General features: G+C 42.8%; 1 protein-coding gene across 14 annotated transcripts in view; it reads right to left on the bottom strand.

The window, feature by feature from the left end:
* Positions 1-14,459, bottom strand: part of CADPS (calcium dependent secretion activator) — a 456,612-nt gene that overhangs the window by 12,859 nt on the left and 429,294 nt on the right. The window lies entirely within an intron of this gene.

Here is a 14,459-nt window from a genome sequence, read left to right as displayed (position 1 = left end):
TCATTTCTAAATATGTATTTCCTTTGAAAACGGCATGGTCAGGCCTATATGCCAGGCAGAGACAGCACTGAATGCCTGGGTGGCTCATGGCTAAATTCTTAAGAGCTGCATCTCTGGTAGCATCTGTAGTCTCACTTCACAGGTGAGGAAACTGAGACTCAGAGAAAGTGTCTGGCAGTTAGCAAGAGATGGAGCTGAAGAGGCCAAGAGGCAGGGCAGCCTACTGGCTAAGAGAATGGAGGTGACCCGGGTCTCTCCTGTGTTTGAATCTTGGTAAGTCCTTTAACCTCTCTGAGCCTCAGTTTCCTCAGTCTGCTAAATGGGGATGATCATAAAAACTACTTAGGGTTGTTGTGAGGATTAAACAAGTTAATACGTGTGGAGTGCACATGCTACATGTTGGCTGTTAATACCCTAGCCATGCTATCCCGCCCTGAGTCACAGAGAGGGAATCCTATCTCTCTAAGTGCAAGCTTTTGAGGGTTGCACAAAGCTTTTTGAGAAAGCTTCCATTCTTCTAAAAATGTCTGTGCAAACAGGCAATGTATAACCTCTTGCTCACCAACCTGTACTTCTGGACTAAAAAACACAGTGAATGCTGGAGGACGGTAATTGTTTCTTTGGAAAGCACCCTTTCTCCAACACCACACAGAAAAATTGCCTCCGCACCTTGCCTAGAGTGTCTAATGAAGGGCAGGGCATTTTGTTTGTTGGCAAGGAGTCAAAGAGGAAGATAATACTTTGACCACACTCATATGACTAAGTTCTTCAGTTTGCTTTTTGTGACAAAAGTGGGTTATTATTAGTTGGGGGGGACCCCCACAACCTATTTAAATTGCTGTATTGAAATACTGTAATGAAATCTTTTACATTTGAAGCTTTCAATGCATATTTCTTCCTTATAATATGGGTAATTTAAGAGCATGTGAAAAGCATCACCCAGGGTTTCTTTACACTTCTACCAAAGTACCCATAGTTTCGTTAGCCCAAGCCACAATTCCACAGCCCTATGGGTCTTTCAGGTCTAAGGATTGCCAGGGATCTGGTTGTATTCAGTGTTCTATTCCAGATTCAGAGAGGGTCTGACAAAGAAACCTTGGCATGTTCAATCCATCTATGCCAAATGGGCAAAGCAGTAAACAACCGCATGCAAATTTCAGGATTTGTCAAAGTTCCCCAAGGGCTGAAGCAACACTTTCTGAAAGGGCAGATCATTTGAGTGCTTTTAAAAGTGGGCACTCGGTTGAAAGATGCAATCTTGTGCTTTCCTCCAGTGTTACTATAATTCAGGCTTTGGTTCCCCCAAACAACTGTCCCTAGAAATGGGTACTTCCCAGTCAATGGCTTCAGGACGCTCAGCTAAAAGCACAAAGACACCAAGAGATACACAGACGCCCAAATCAGAGGATACAGGTAATTAGAATGAACTTCCAAGTTGTCTCCAAAGTCCTTTGTAGTGGAGGTTGTTTTTACTTTTCTTTTTTTTTTAACCATGCAATTCTTTAGACGCCTAAAACACCCATTTTATTGAGGTCTTTGCCAAGCCATCTTAGTGCTATCGCTCTTCGAAGTCCTAAACTCCAGATTCTACCCCTGAAAATCTGATGCTGTCAGATGTCCCCTCATGGGGACATCAAGAGGGGCCAGCGACCATATTCACCTACAACCTGGTGCTGAGAGCATTCCCCTACTCTTTTGCTTTTAGTGGCTTCCCATAAGGAAGACATAGCATAAATGAAATGATTTTTTTAACTTAAGTTGTTGCTGCTTGAGACTGTTGATTCTACTACAAGAACATGGATAGAATTTAGCATTTGGGAGCAATATTATTTTAGCTTCCTCTGAAAGGGTCTAACTTACACTTCTTTTATTAAAATAAGCAGTTATTGGGACACCTGGGTGGCTCAGCCATTGAGCATCTGCCTTTGGCTCAGGGCATGATCCCAGAGTCTATGGATCGAGTCCCACATCGGGCTCCCCGCAGGCAGTCTGCTTCTCCCTCTACCTGTGTCTCTGCCTCTCTCTCTCTGTGTGTCTCTCATGAATAAATAAATAAAATATTTAAAATAAAATAAAATAAGCAGTTATCTAATTAAGACCAGATTTGAACTCTAATCCTGAAATGTACAGAAATATCTGACAACAAGTGTCTTTAGCACTGACATTTCAACGTTCAAAATGATAAATCCATACTTGGATCCTGACTTAATGCATTGCCTCCTTCTTACCCAAGTCAGGTCTGTCACTATTACTTGCAGAGGAGAAAATTCAAGGAAAGTTAGAGTCCTGAAGGATCCTTTCTGAAAGCTAATCAAGCAGGAGAGTTTAATTCAAAGACAAGCTTACACGAACTATACAGGGGTCTCCCTCTGGAAGACATTCTTTTTTAAAAAATGGTTTGATTAACTTGTTGGCAATCTCTGTAAATTATCCAAGCTTGCCAAAGCCAGACTGGAAATGAGTTTGTTGCTTTTGAAAGAATGGGACTGCGAATCCTGCCCAATCCCATGTCTCAGTATGGCAGGTGGTTGCCTGCAAGCAGATGTGATGGTCTCTGAACAGTTTTCTTTCCTAATACTTGTAAGATATTGATGGAAATAGTTTACCCTCCCTGAATGAGAAAACTAAAGCCAAAGATCAATGCACAGATATTTACCTAATGCTAGGAAGGCATATATATGATGGGAAAGCAGAGGCACTAATGTGAATTTTCAATTTTGAGTGCTAGCTCAACTCAACTGGACATACCACTATTCCACTAGTTCCACAACCTTTAGGAAGTGCTATTATGAAAAGATCTAGCAAGTCTACTTTATAGTATAGACACCAAAAGGTTGAAAGCAAGATCTCAAAGAGATATTTGCACACCCATCTTCATATTAGCATTATTCATGATAATTCTTTTTTTTTTCATAATAATTCTAAGACAAAAGATGAAAGCAATACAAGGGTCCTCTGACAGAGGAATGGATAAACAGAAAGTGATACTACCCACTGTGGAATATTATTCAGCCTCAAAAAAAAAAACAGGAAATACTGTCTTATGCTACAACATGGAGGAGTCTTGAGGCCACTATGCTAAGTAAAATAAGCCAAGGGCCAAAGGACCAATACTGCATGATTCCATTTAAATGAGAGATCTAGAATAGTCAAATTCATAGAAACAGAAAACAGAATGTTGGTTGCTAGAGGCTAGGGAGAAGGAAGTGGGGAGTTATTGTTTAATTGGTACAGAGCTTCAATTTTGCAAGAAGGAAAAGAGTAGTGGATACTGGTCGCACCAACAGTGTGAATGTACTTAACATGACTTCACTGTACACGTTGAAATGGTTAACATGGCAAATTTTATATTATGATTATTTTGCCACAATGAAAACAAAAACATGGGAAATGAAAAAAAAAATCACTTCCTATACTGAAAAGGAAACTTTCCTTAAGAAAGCTTAGATTTGTAACAATATAAAGATTCTAATCCGAACACCCAACCATGTTTGACAAAAAGCCAAAAAATTCTTTGTGAGAAGAACATGGGCATTTCGCTTAATACCAGGACTGAGACAATTTCTCAAGGCCGAGTTTTGAGACGGCGAAGAACAAAGAACAAATCTGGTAGCATTTGCTCAGTCATTTATTTGGTTTATTTAAAACATGCCACGGGGCCAACATTTCTAAATCTGTGAAATAGAATTAAATGAAGCCCAGAGACGAGAACTAAGAATCCTCAGAGAGGCTTGGGTCCAAACAACAAAAAAAGATGCATTTTTCACACTGCGTGACACGTCACCTCCTAGGTTTTCACAGAGACTCCCCCGCCCCTGACACACCTCCCCACCCCTGATTTTCCAAGTACAGGTTTGATCAAGCAGCATTCAGCCCTGAGATCCGAGTTCCTCTGCCCAAAAGGGCAGCAGCTGCCCCATCCAGAATCACTCCCAGCACAACAGACTTATTAAGGTTTGGAATGTGTGTTTGGGAAGCCCTTATTTTAGGAAACAATTAAGTAGAATTAGGCTAATAATGCAAGGCAGGCAAAGCTTTTGCCCTTTGCTGAGAAATAACTCCTGCATGGAACAGTTGTACTAATAAAAATCATGTATTTCTTAAATGCCTCAAAATGATCTTTGCACCAAGCTCGGCAATTAACCCTGCCCCACTGAGGAGCGTTTATTCCCCAGGCTAAGGAGGATTAATCTCTAGGTTTGCTCCACCAATGTCTTTCATTGGTGAAAATACAGTTTGAGGCTTTGGGCTGGGAACAGAAATTTCTGTAAGTGGGACCTGCACAAGAGGGTGGCAAGGTGGACCGGAGGGGCTAGACGCCCGCTGCTAAGCCCAGATGGAGGCCCAGGCTATGGGTCTCCTTGGGCCTACCTGGTCTTGAACCTGGAGGGAGGATGGAGGGCCTTTCTTCAGGTGGCCTGAGCCTTGTCTACTGAGGGGATTTTCTCTGCCAGCTTCAACTCTCCTTCTGTCCTCACAGCAGCATTCATGGGCCTTCTTCTGGGCCAGAAGCAATAGATTTCCCACCTCCAGGCCTGGGCAGGAAGTGACCGCTGGGCAAAAGGGGGACACAGACCCTCCTGTCCGATGCTTTGTCTCCTTGACAACGCCCCAGCTGGTGGCCCGAGGAACAGACTTAATTTCTTTTCTTTCTGTGCCCACCCTCCCCGCCCCATACTTCTCTCCCTCGTTCTCTAGACGCAAACGTACGGCATCCAACATAAAGTTGCCGAAATAGCAATCTTGTCTCTGAATATATAAATTGCAAAAATTGATATGAATAAATCTGCAAGTAGCACACTGATTGTGGCACATTTTATCAAAAAACGGCGCTCGGTTGCTCGGTGGCTGGGGAGGGGGGTGGTGTCATTACACATACAGAAAAACATCTGCAAACTCCCAGTTTCTTTCCTTAGAACTGAATGGAGGCATGACCTCCTGTTCCTTGCCATGAACCCTGAGTTCACACTCATATTTTACATGTTACAGGAAGCCACAGCTCGCCCCAGGGGTGCTGCAAACAGACACGCAGAAGCCAGATGTAGCCCCCCCGCTCCTTAATGCACCTGAAGAAGCCGGCAACTCGACATTCAAAAGCTGACATGCTAGTAGCTTAAGGTCACTCCAGATTTTGTAAAGAGGAGGACAAAACCAGGAATGCTTCTAGGGCTGGGCTGTCAGCGGGGAGGCGGAGGGATTACAAGGAACCTGTGACTCTGCCTCTTTCTGCCTTTGCTGGTAGTTTTTTTGTGTGTGAACAAGTGCCATACAACAGATTGAGCCTCGTATAAAGGCCTGAGACTGTGCAAGGGCCCCCCGCTGGGCCTCAGCTGTGCTTGCAATTAGCAATAGGCACAGAGTGATTATTGTTGCGGTAGCGGATGGCAATGCGAAGTGACAAGTTTTATGGGGGAAGTTGAGAGCGGGGATGCTCTGCAAGTTTCTCTTTCTTTCTTTTTTCTTTCCTTTTTTTCTTGTTCTGAAAAAAAAAAAAAAACCCAACAACCAAAAAACCCCCTTCCTTGGGAGGTTGCAACCTCCCGTTGCAGTGAAAGCGATTTTCCACACACACCCCCCCTTCATTCAAAAGAGTCTTAACAAAAATTGTTGAAAGAATATTTTTCTCGCCGCTTCAGAATGCGGGTTTTCTAGGTCAGAGCTTCCTTGCTGCCCTATTTAATGTCAGAAATACCCATTTGCCTCAAATTAGCAGAGATCTTCGCGTTGAGGGCAGGAGATTAAGCATACAAAATTACTCAGCAGGTGATGGTGGGGTGGATTTGGGGGTTGAGAAGTCTTTAAAACTGACTACAAGACATTATATACTTCTGACAAAAGAACATAGTAATCCTACCTGCTTGCTTTAACCACTGTTGTTTGCCTATTATTATGTGCTTTAATGCTCATGAGAGCAAAAGTGTTCCTGATCGTGCTCAATTACCATAGTAACTCACACCAGTGACCTCTTATCGCAGGGCTCCCAGCCCAGCTCGACCAATCCAGAGAGTCTGTATCTTTTTATTTATTTCAACGGTGACACATACTTGGACTGGAAAGCTCCAGATAGAGGCCACTCCTCTCTTTGTCCAGGACAAGAACTTGTTTTGAAATTTTGAGTAAGGGCCTTTCACCTTCTGAATCCAAGGAGATTCTGAAGTTTATGGGTTTGAGGCTGTGGGATGCGTTCAAAAACATTATGAAGACACAGAACAATGCCCAGTCAAAAGAAAAGAACACGTGTGCACCAAAGGCCGGCGGCCTCCCAGCTGCAGAGAAAGTCGTGTGCCCCACTTGGGCCTCTAACTATCAGCTCCGAAGTTTGGGAGGAGGAGAACTAGAGACTCTCACTGGGGAACGTTTGCCATTTTATCATAACCAGTGGAGCTAACTCTAGACAAAAAAGACTATCTAGAGGGAGTTAATTGCAAAATTTCAAAAGGAAATACAAGTGATACTAGCATAAGTGTTTCCAGGGTTGCATTTTTCACTGGCCTGTGACTGTGTCTGCGAATACATATACACATGCTCTATCCTCTGTCTAAATGCTGTTGGCGATTCCAAGTCACGGGGTTACATAACAAACTAAGCGCTCAGATAAGTCCTGCAGTAAAGAAAAGAAACGGATTAACTCTGGTTCCTATTTTCCGAACCTATTTGACTAAAGAACGACTTTCTATCACCCAACCTACTAATATCTTTCAGATTACTTATGTTCTATTGAACCCACTTTGGAAAGATGCTCTGTAATGACATTGCTATTAAAAATTTAATAATAGGAAATGTCTACTGAGCCCGTACATGCCAGGTACTGTTCTAAGTAGTTTATATGAATTAAACTCACTTGGGGGATCCCTGGGTGGCTCAGCAGTTAAACCCCTGCCTTTGGCCCAGGGTGTGATCCTGGAGACCCAGGATCGAGTCCCATGTCAGGCTCCCTGCATGGAGCCTGCTTCTCCCTCTGCCTGTGTCTCTGCCTCTCTCTCTCTCTCTCTCTCTCTCCCCACCCCACCCCGTGTCTCTCATGAATAAATAAATAAAATCTTTAAAAAAAATGAATTAAATGCACTTAATTCTCTTAACAGCCTTAAGAAATAGTTACTTTTTAAATCCCGTTTTACATTTCTATAGCATGGATTTGTATGAATTCATTCTCTATGAAAAAGAGAGAAAAGGAAATGTAATAAGCTGTAAGTAATACCTTGGCTATTAATTTTCATTATATTTCTCCTGCTTCTGACTCTCCAGAGATCTCCCATCTCCCTAAGTAAATAATATTTTCTATAACTCCATGGCCTATTTAATATAAAGCAAGCTGAGGAGTGAGGCATACCTGCCTGCAAAATTCTTCCACCTTTGAACTGCAGGCACCCTCATGCAAAATATACCCTTTTCCCCTCTTTTGATTAGCCTCCAAAGCCCTGCTGCCCTGCAAGAGAGAATCCAATTTAAGTATCAAAATTAGATCTGTGCTTGCCTGTATGCAACATGACTTCTCAAACTGCTGGTCCTCTTAGTAGCTGAGTAAAAATGTCACTAGTGGTCAAACCCCGAATGAAAAATGGAACATGGGCCAGGCAGCAGCTGTTGCAGTACCTCCTGGTTGATCAGCGGGACGCATCACAGCAAATCAGGACAAATTCGAGTTTCCAACTTCTGTTCCTAGACAAGTTTTCAGCAACTACCAAAGTCTGATGCCCGAACTTTGAGCAAGAGGACTGGAAAACTGCGATATTCAAGAGAAAAGGAACAGCTGTCTTATGTACCTGGATTCTTTCTTTCTCTAAGACGTCAATAATGAGCTGAATGTGATTCGGCCCCAATCGGCCCCTAACCAGTTTGCCACCTGGGCCGCCCAGGGCAGGTGTGCAGTTTGGGCATTAACAAACTGACCACGGTTAACAATACCTTGTTCTGGGGCCTATTTTTCTGTGGATATGTTGAGGATTTATTCCTGGGCCTCTCCGCGCACTGAGAAAATGGACCCCCGTGCCTTTAGCTTCTGTCCTCTCAAAGGAACCGACTGTTTTGAGAAAATGTATAGTTATAATCCAAATTCACACTTCCAAAGTCATCTCAAACCCTTAAAGCTCAATTATGTCAAAAACGAAATTCTGGTTTTGGTGGCACATCCCACCCCCCATTATCCATGTGAGAATTGTGAATAATTTATCTGAAAACTATTCTCTGATACGTATACGAGGACTTTAGAAGTAGGAGAGGGATTCATCCTATGAACTGAATTCAGATTATTCACGAACAGCATCTGCCCACTCCTTGATTGCTTCTTAGGTACGGGAAGTGCATTTAGAGTTAAATGCATTAATTTGCAAGCAGATTGACGTAAGCAACCGAATAAGAAATTTGCATACCATATAGAAATGATTATAGAAATCATACTCTAAAATAAGGATTGTAACTCATGTACAGAACGGAAAGATAAAGTGGAGTGCCAACTTTGTCATTTTAAAACAGGGCTGGTTAATCACATTAGGGGCAATTTCATAATTTGCACATATTAAACTTTCTAGAGTCATGAATCATGAGAGTTTTGTGAGTCAAAGTTGAAGTTCTTAGGCAGAAAAATTTGCACTGACTTTAGGGAGTTGTCTTCCTGGACTGAAGTTGTAATCATTACTCCCAGTATAAAGGAGCAGGTCTTTATATTCGCCTAATTTCCATGCTATGACGCGGAAAACGTTCAGGTAAATTGGTAAATGGAATGCTCTAGGTCACACCACACAGCTACTTTCCAAGCAGATAAGAAAGAAAAGGATACTGAGACAGCGTCCCAGAGGCACTGTCCAAAGCTCCAAGATTCCAAGACAACAAACGCTAACAATTATAACTGGGTCCAGAACCCTTTTCCGAAGTCCTCTAAACAATTAAAAAATTAGACCTATGTCTACTTAGTGAACCCAGGCTCTTGGGGAAGTGATTTCTCATAAGGAAAGGGTAGGATCTTCTTATGTGCCAGGGATGGCACTGAGTGGTCTCTAAAAAAGCAGTCACTGAAGCAGGCTCAGGAGCAGGGGCAGGGCCGGGACGCTGGCCCGGGAGCTGGAGGGGAGCGCTGGCTTTCACAGAGGGGGCAGGCTGGCCTTGAGAGGGGGCAGGAGAGGAGATGGCAGGAGCAAGGCAGCACAGGTTGGAGTGGCAAAGCCCCCTTAAATCCCAGGAGGAAACGTTTGTGTGCGCAGAGCGACTGCCCCCGCAAAGGAGGCCAGAAAACAGGTTCTGATGCCGGGGCTCCGGGACAAGGAAGAGAAAGACAAAGTGCTGCTTTTTAAAAGTTAACATGTGTTTTCCCCATGTGCAGCTGGGCTCTGCCTCCCAATGGCGCCCTTTCCTCTTGCTTTATTTTTAATCTCTGGAAACCATATTCCCCTCTTACTACTTCTCACTGCGTGTGACTCTAATTTTTTTTTTTTTTTCTCTTTCTGGGAGGGAAAAAAAAAAAAAAACTCCACATTTGCCAGATCACTTACCCAAACCTTAGCCTGGGGAGCCCGCCCCACCCCCCCCCCATCTCTGGAAAAAGCATAAACCTCAGGCCACTGTCCTTATGCAAGACACACACTCGACCTTGCTGGGTGCCCTTGAGAGCTAGATGGTTTCGGATCTACCAGCCAGGACACAGAAGTCTGCGTCAGGTCTCCCACTGAAATATTCAGATGGGTCTAGGGCCTGAGCACATAGAGTTAAACCCTAAAATAGCCATGAGTTAATGTGTGCGGCCAGGATCACCCTGCCTTGCCATTAATGCTTCCCGTCCCCAAGGTGCCCTCCCCCTTCTCCCCCCCCCCCACCTTTTTGAGGCGACGGAATAAGAAATTAAACACTTGTGGGTTCATTCGAAAGAGTGAATGAAATTGAATAAGCTCTCAGTACTTGAGGCGCACAGCAAGCGCCTGAATGGGGCAAACCTCCTAAGTTGAATGGAGTGTCTTTTGGGACCAATTTGTCTCTTTTCACTCTTTTTTCTTCCCTTTTTGCTGACAGATGTACAAAGGCGGAACTGCGTCGTGCAGCTTATCCGCATGCACCCACAGCAGCTGTCACTTTTGTCGAGCAAGTTAATCAAGCAAATGCCACCATATCCCACTTTCTATAAGGAACAACATGTTATAGACAGTAGTCTTGCTAGAAAGAGACTTTATTTTAACTTTGATTGGCTTGGTTCCCCCACCCCTCCCAACACTTCCCCCTTTTTCCCCAAAAAGGAGGGGTGATTGGGGGATTGTGCCCAAGCCAACGATTTGGCTACGATCATGTTAGATTTAATAATAATATTGTACGTGAGCCTGAAGACTCATTTGGAGTTTTTTTCCTAAGGACTGAGGGGATGCCCCAGGTCTGGGTTTGTTTTTGTTTTTTGTTTTGTTTTGTTTTTTTCTTCTTCTTTGAGTGTGCTACTGTTTGTGCTGAACTGTTAGGCTGCATGTCTCAAGTTATAAAAAGAAAAGCCGAGGGCAGAAAATAGTATTATGCCACGGATGTCTTGGATTAATTTTGTTCTCTTTTCTTTTGTAAAGCAGGTTGTGTTATTTACATATTTCTTTCGATAAACCCCCTTGCCTGGCCAAGCTTACAAAGACTGTGCTAAATACATAATAGCATTTCTTTGTGCATCTTGCCGTTAGTGAGTTCTTAAAAGCTCAATGCCCAAATTCATTTCTAATGTACACCAACAAATGCAAACAGGCCTCCACTTCTTTAATTCTCTGTCAGATAAGTGGGGAGCCTTTAAAAGAATTCCCTTAGGTCCACGTCCCTATCCCTCGGTCGGTCGTGACTATTTGGTGGTGTTCAGAAGCCAGAGGCAGGAGCCAGCTTCATTAACCAGTGCACAGAGCTGACCTCAGCCAATATCCCTGAGCCCCCACTCACTTCGAACCTGAATGCCAAAAGCAGACATATTTTGAATAAACAAACTCTTTAGAAACAATGCAGAGACCACTTTCCACTGGCCAAAGGATTTGCCACTTTCAAGGATTGGCTAAGGCTGACGATCTCTCTGGTAAGCTCTTTAAAGCTTCAAGATGAAAAAACAACTCTTGCTCACTCCTTCCTTCCTTCCTTCCTTCCTTCCTTCCTTCCTTCCTTCCTTCCTCTGTCCCTCCTTCTCCCCCTCCCTCCCTCCCTCCCTCCTTCTTCTGTCATCACTTGTCACATTGTTTATTGTAAGCTTTGGCTGGAAATAAATCAAGGAAGGACTTCCGTAATACCTGATCACAAATTTTCACATTGCTGACACTTGAGGCATTATTGGATAATAACCATGTAATGATTTAGTTGCAACTGCATTTGTATTATGCACAGATTGTATAACCACGTTATTCTGTAATTTTGGACTACTTTTCCCCTCCTGTAAGGCACTGCTGATCTGTGAAACCTCATAGTGCCATTGAAAACTTAGCTATGTGGGTAGATTAAAAGAGTCAACAGGCCTCACTGGAAAGTCTTGGGCATTGTTGTCTAATAATACCACTGTGTCAAGCTTTGCTTAAGGCACTTAAGCTGCTACCCTAAACCATTTATCAACTGTCTGGGATGTAATGGTATTGTGTTACCATCATTCCCTCTGCCCCAAATATACCACAAAACTTTATTCTTATGGGATAAAAGATCTTAGACAGAACGCAGAGGGAGATACAGACTGACAACCGAAACCCACCCCTCAGTTGGGCCTAGGTAGATGTGGTTTTTGCAGCACATATGGTATGCAAGATTTCCCACTGTGCTGTGGTCCCTCTCTGCTGAGGATGGGGTTTCACCCTGAAGTGGGTACAGTAGCACTTCCTGGATCTCTCACATCCAGGGCTAGGATCTGCTGGTGTTCATGGAACTCAAGCTCTGTGACAGTGCCCTCCCATTCAGGAGGGTGCCTGCGCTGTCAGAGGCAAATGTTTGTTTGGGGGTCTGTCTGGTTAGCTTGGTGACTCCCCTCATTGTTAATGGACAAGCCATGGCTCACAGGCCACGTTCTACCAGGGATCAAGAAATTGCAATTTCTGCCTTGGTTCCATGCAGGAAATAGTGACTCTCTTATATGAACCTCTCAGTGGATGAATTTGGGGAAGAGAGCACTCAGTGGAGCAGAGCTTTCAAGGCACATACGTGAATCCTGTAGGGTTTTCTTTTCCCCCTAAGACATTATGGATAGGTGTCTACTCTGCATTGGAAAGATAGGAGTTTGATCTAGAATGGATCACTTCCCAGGTTTCTGTATTAAGTGAAGTCAATTTATCTTTCACTGACTCAACTTCTTTATCTGTATAAACCTACCTCCCAAGGAAGTTATGAGAATCATGTGAATTATTACATTTGAGTATCTAGAATGGTACCTGGCACATAGAGAGTACCCAATATATATTGGCTCTCATCAGCCCCCATAGCTGTAAGATGGAACATATATATATATATAATTTATCATCGTTGCTATTAAACAGCTATTTATTGAAACCCTCAACTAATTGGACTTGTTCCCCCTGTTTGCATTTACCTTTTACGAGAAAGCTGCCCTTTTTCTTCCCTGCATAAATTCACTTTGGGATTAAATCAAGAGATCAGCTTTCAGATGTGCTTTGGGCTAATCAACATTTCAGTTCCATCTTCCTGAGGCCTGGGGTATGCAAAAAGAGCACTGTATTTAGAGTCTGGGAAGTTATTAGTGGTGCGAGTCTGGATAATTCACTCTTTTTACATTTTCATGACTGTCTAGTGACACTTGGAATTAAGTAAGATAAAGTCAGGGCCCTGAAAGAGCTTGACCAAGAGAATTAGACTGTGTCAAAAAAGGCAGAAAATGAAACTAAGACACTGTATGCATTGTTTCAAAATTAGAAACAGAAATGGCGTTCCAATGAATCTCCAAATTAACCAAAAAATCAAATGGGCCCAAACAACTCATTCCTCATTAAATTAACCAGAACATTATATATACAAAGCTTCTAGAAAAATCAGGTAAAAAGTATCAACATTCAGAGTGACATATTTAACGGCCTTGATTAGTATTTTTAGATTTAGAATTGGAAACGATGAAGTAAACAAGATCCTACCTGGGGGCTCAGGACTCACCCGTACCTGTTTAATAAAGAGTTACCGAGGGCTTCTGTATGCCACACATTGCGGATGCCATGGTCAATGACAGAGACAATTTCCTGCTCTCAGAGGTTGGGAATGGAAATAGTTTCGGGAGTTAGGGCCCTTGGAGTCTTGAGGTCCTGGGTAAATCCTTTCTGGATGTTGGGTTCTTGTCTTAAAAATGGAAATAATAGTAGCTTGTCCTATCCCCGTGTACTGTTGCTGTAGACATTTTTTTTTAAAAGGTTGTGAAGTTGTTTGGTAGGACACAAAATACAAAAGATATCGATAGAACTAATAGAAATAAACATGTCTTTCAGTATCTTTTTTCTCCTACATCAGAACTCATTAACCTTACCACTATTGACATTTGGGGCCAAATAATTCTTTGTGGCAGGGGGCTGTCCTGTGCAGTATAGAATGTTCACCATCTACCTATTAGATGTCAGTAACATCTACCTCTTACCCAGGTTGTGATAGCCAAAGTGTCTCTAGACATTTCCGAATATACCCTGGGTGACAGAACCACCCACAGTGGAGAATCACTGCTTTAAATTAATAGTTCTTGATCAGATGAGATCCTCGGGCTCAAAAAAACAAAAACAAAAACAAAAAACTGGATGTCTGAGCCCTATCTTAGATTTATGGACTCAGAATTTCTGATATACAGCTGGGGTGAGTATATTTAAAAAAAACCCACATATTTCTGATGCATATCCTAGGTCTTAACCTAGCATACATTAAAAAATAGAAAAACTCATATTAATATAAAAAGAATTCAACTCTTAAGGTGATGGAGTGGCTAATGCCCTACAAAACAAATATCTGGATGCCTTGGTGGGAGTCATCATAACCTGGGTGAAGCCAAGCTTTGTCTAAATTCTGAAATGACCTCTCCAAAAAAGAAGCTCTAAGACTAACAAAAACGTGGTGTGGGTAAGTCAGAAACACTCCCAGATGAGTAATGTCTCCTTCCTTGAGCCTGAGCATAGCATCCTCTATCTCCTTCCCAAATCCCAGATGTCTAGATCCAGCTCAGTGCTGCCTCCTCTGAGGCCCAATCCCATTGGGATTTTGCTCTACTTTAGAAAATCTTTAGGGATATAGTGGCACAACTAGGTTCTTTGTTACTTGCCATCACATTTTCTGAGCTTTATATCCCTGACTTTTAATATTCCTGTTGGCTTGTAATATATCACTACTTTTTTTCTCTGCTGCAAAGCCTACCTTAGCATCAGGCAAGGGCGTGTGTTGGTTTTTATATTAGCAACACTACGGATAGAGAGAACAAGAGACATTTGTGGAATAATTTCCATGCTCCAAGACTGTGGTTTATGCTTTATAGGCATTGTCTCACTCACTCAGTCCTCTTAATA

This window comes from Vulpes vulpes, chromosome 9 (genome assembly GCF_048418805.1).
Source record: "Vulpes vulpes isolate BD-2025 chromosome 9, VulVul3, whole genome shotgun sequence".
Taxonomy (NCBI): Eukaryota; Metazoa; Chordata; class Mammalia; order Carnivora; family Canidae; genus Vulpes; species Vulpes vulpes.
This window is presented reverse-complemented; position numbering and strand designations above follow the sequence as displayed.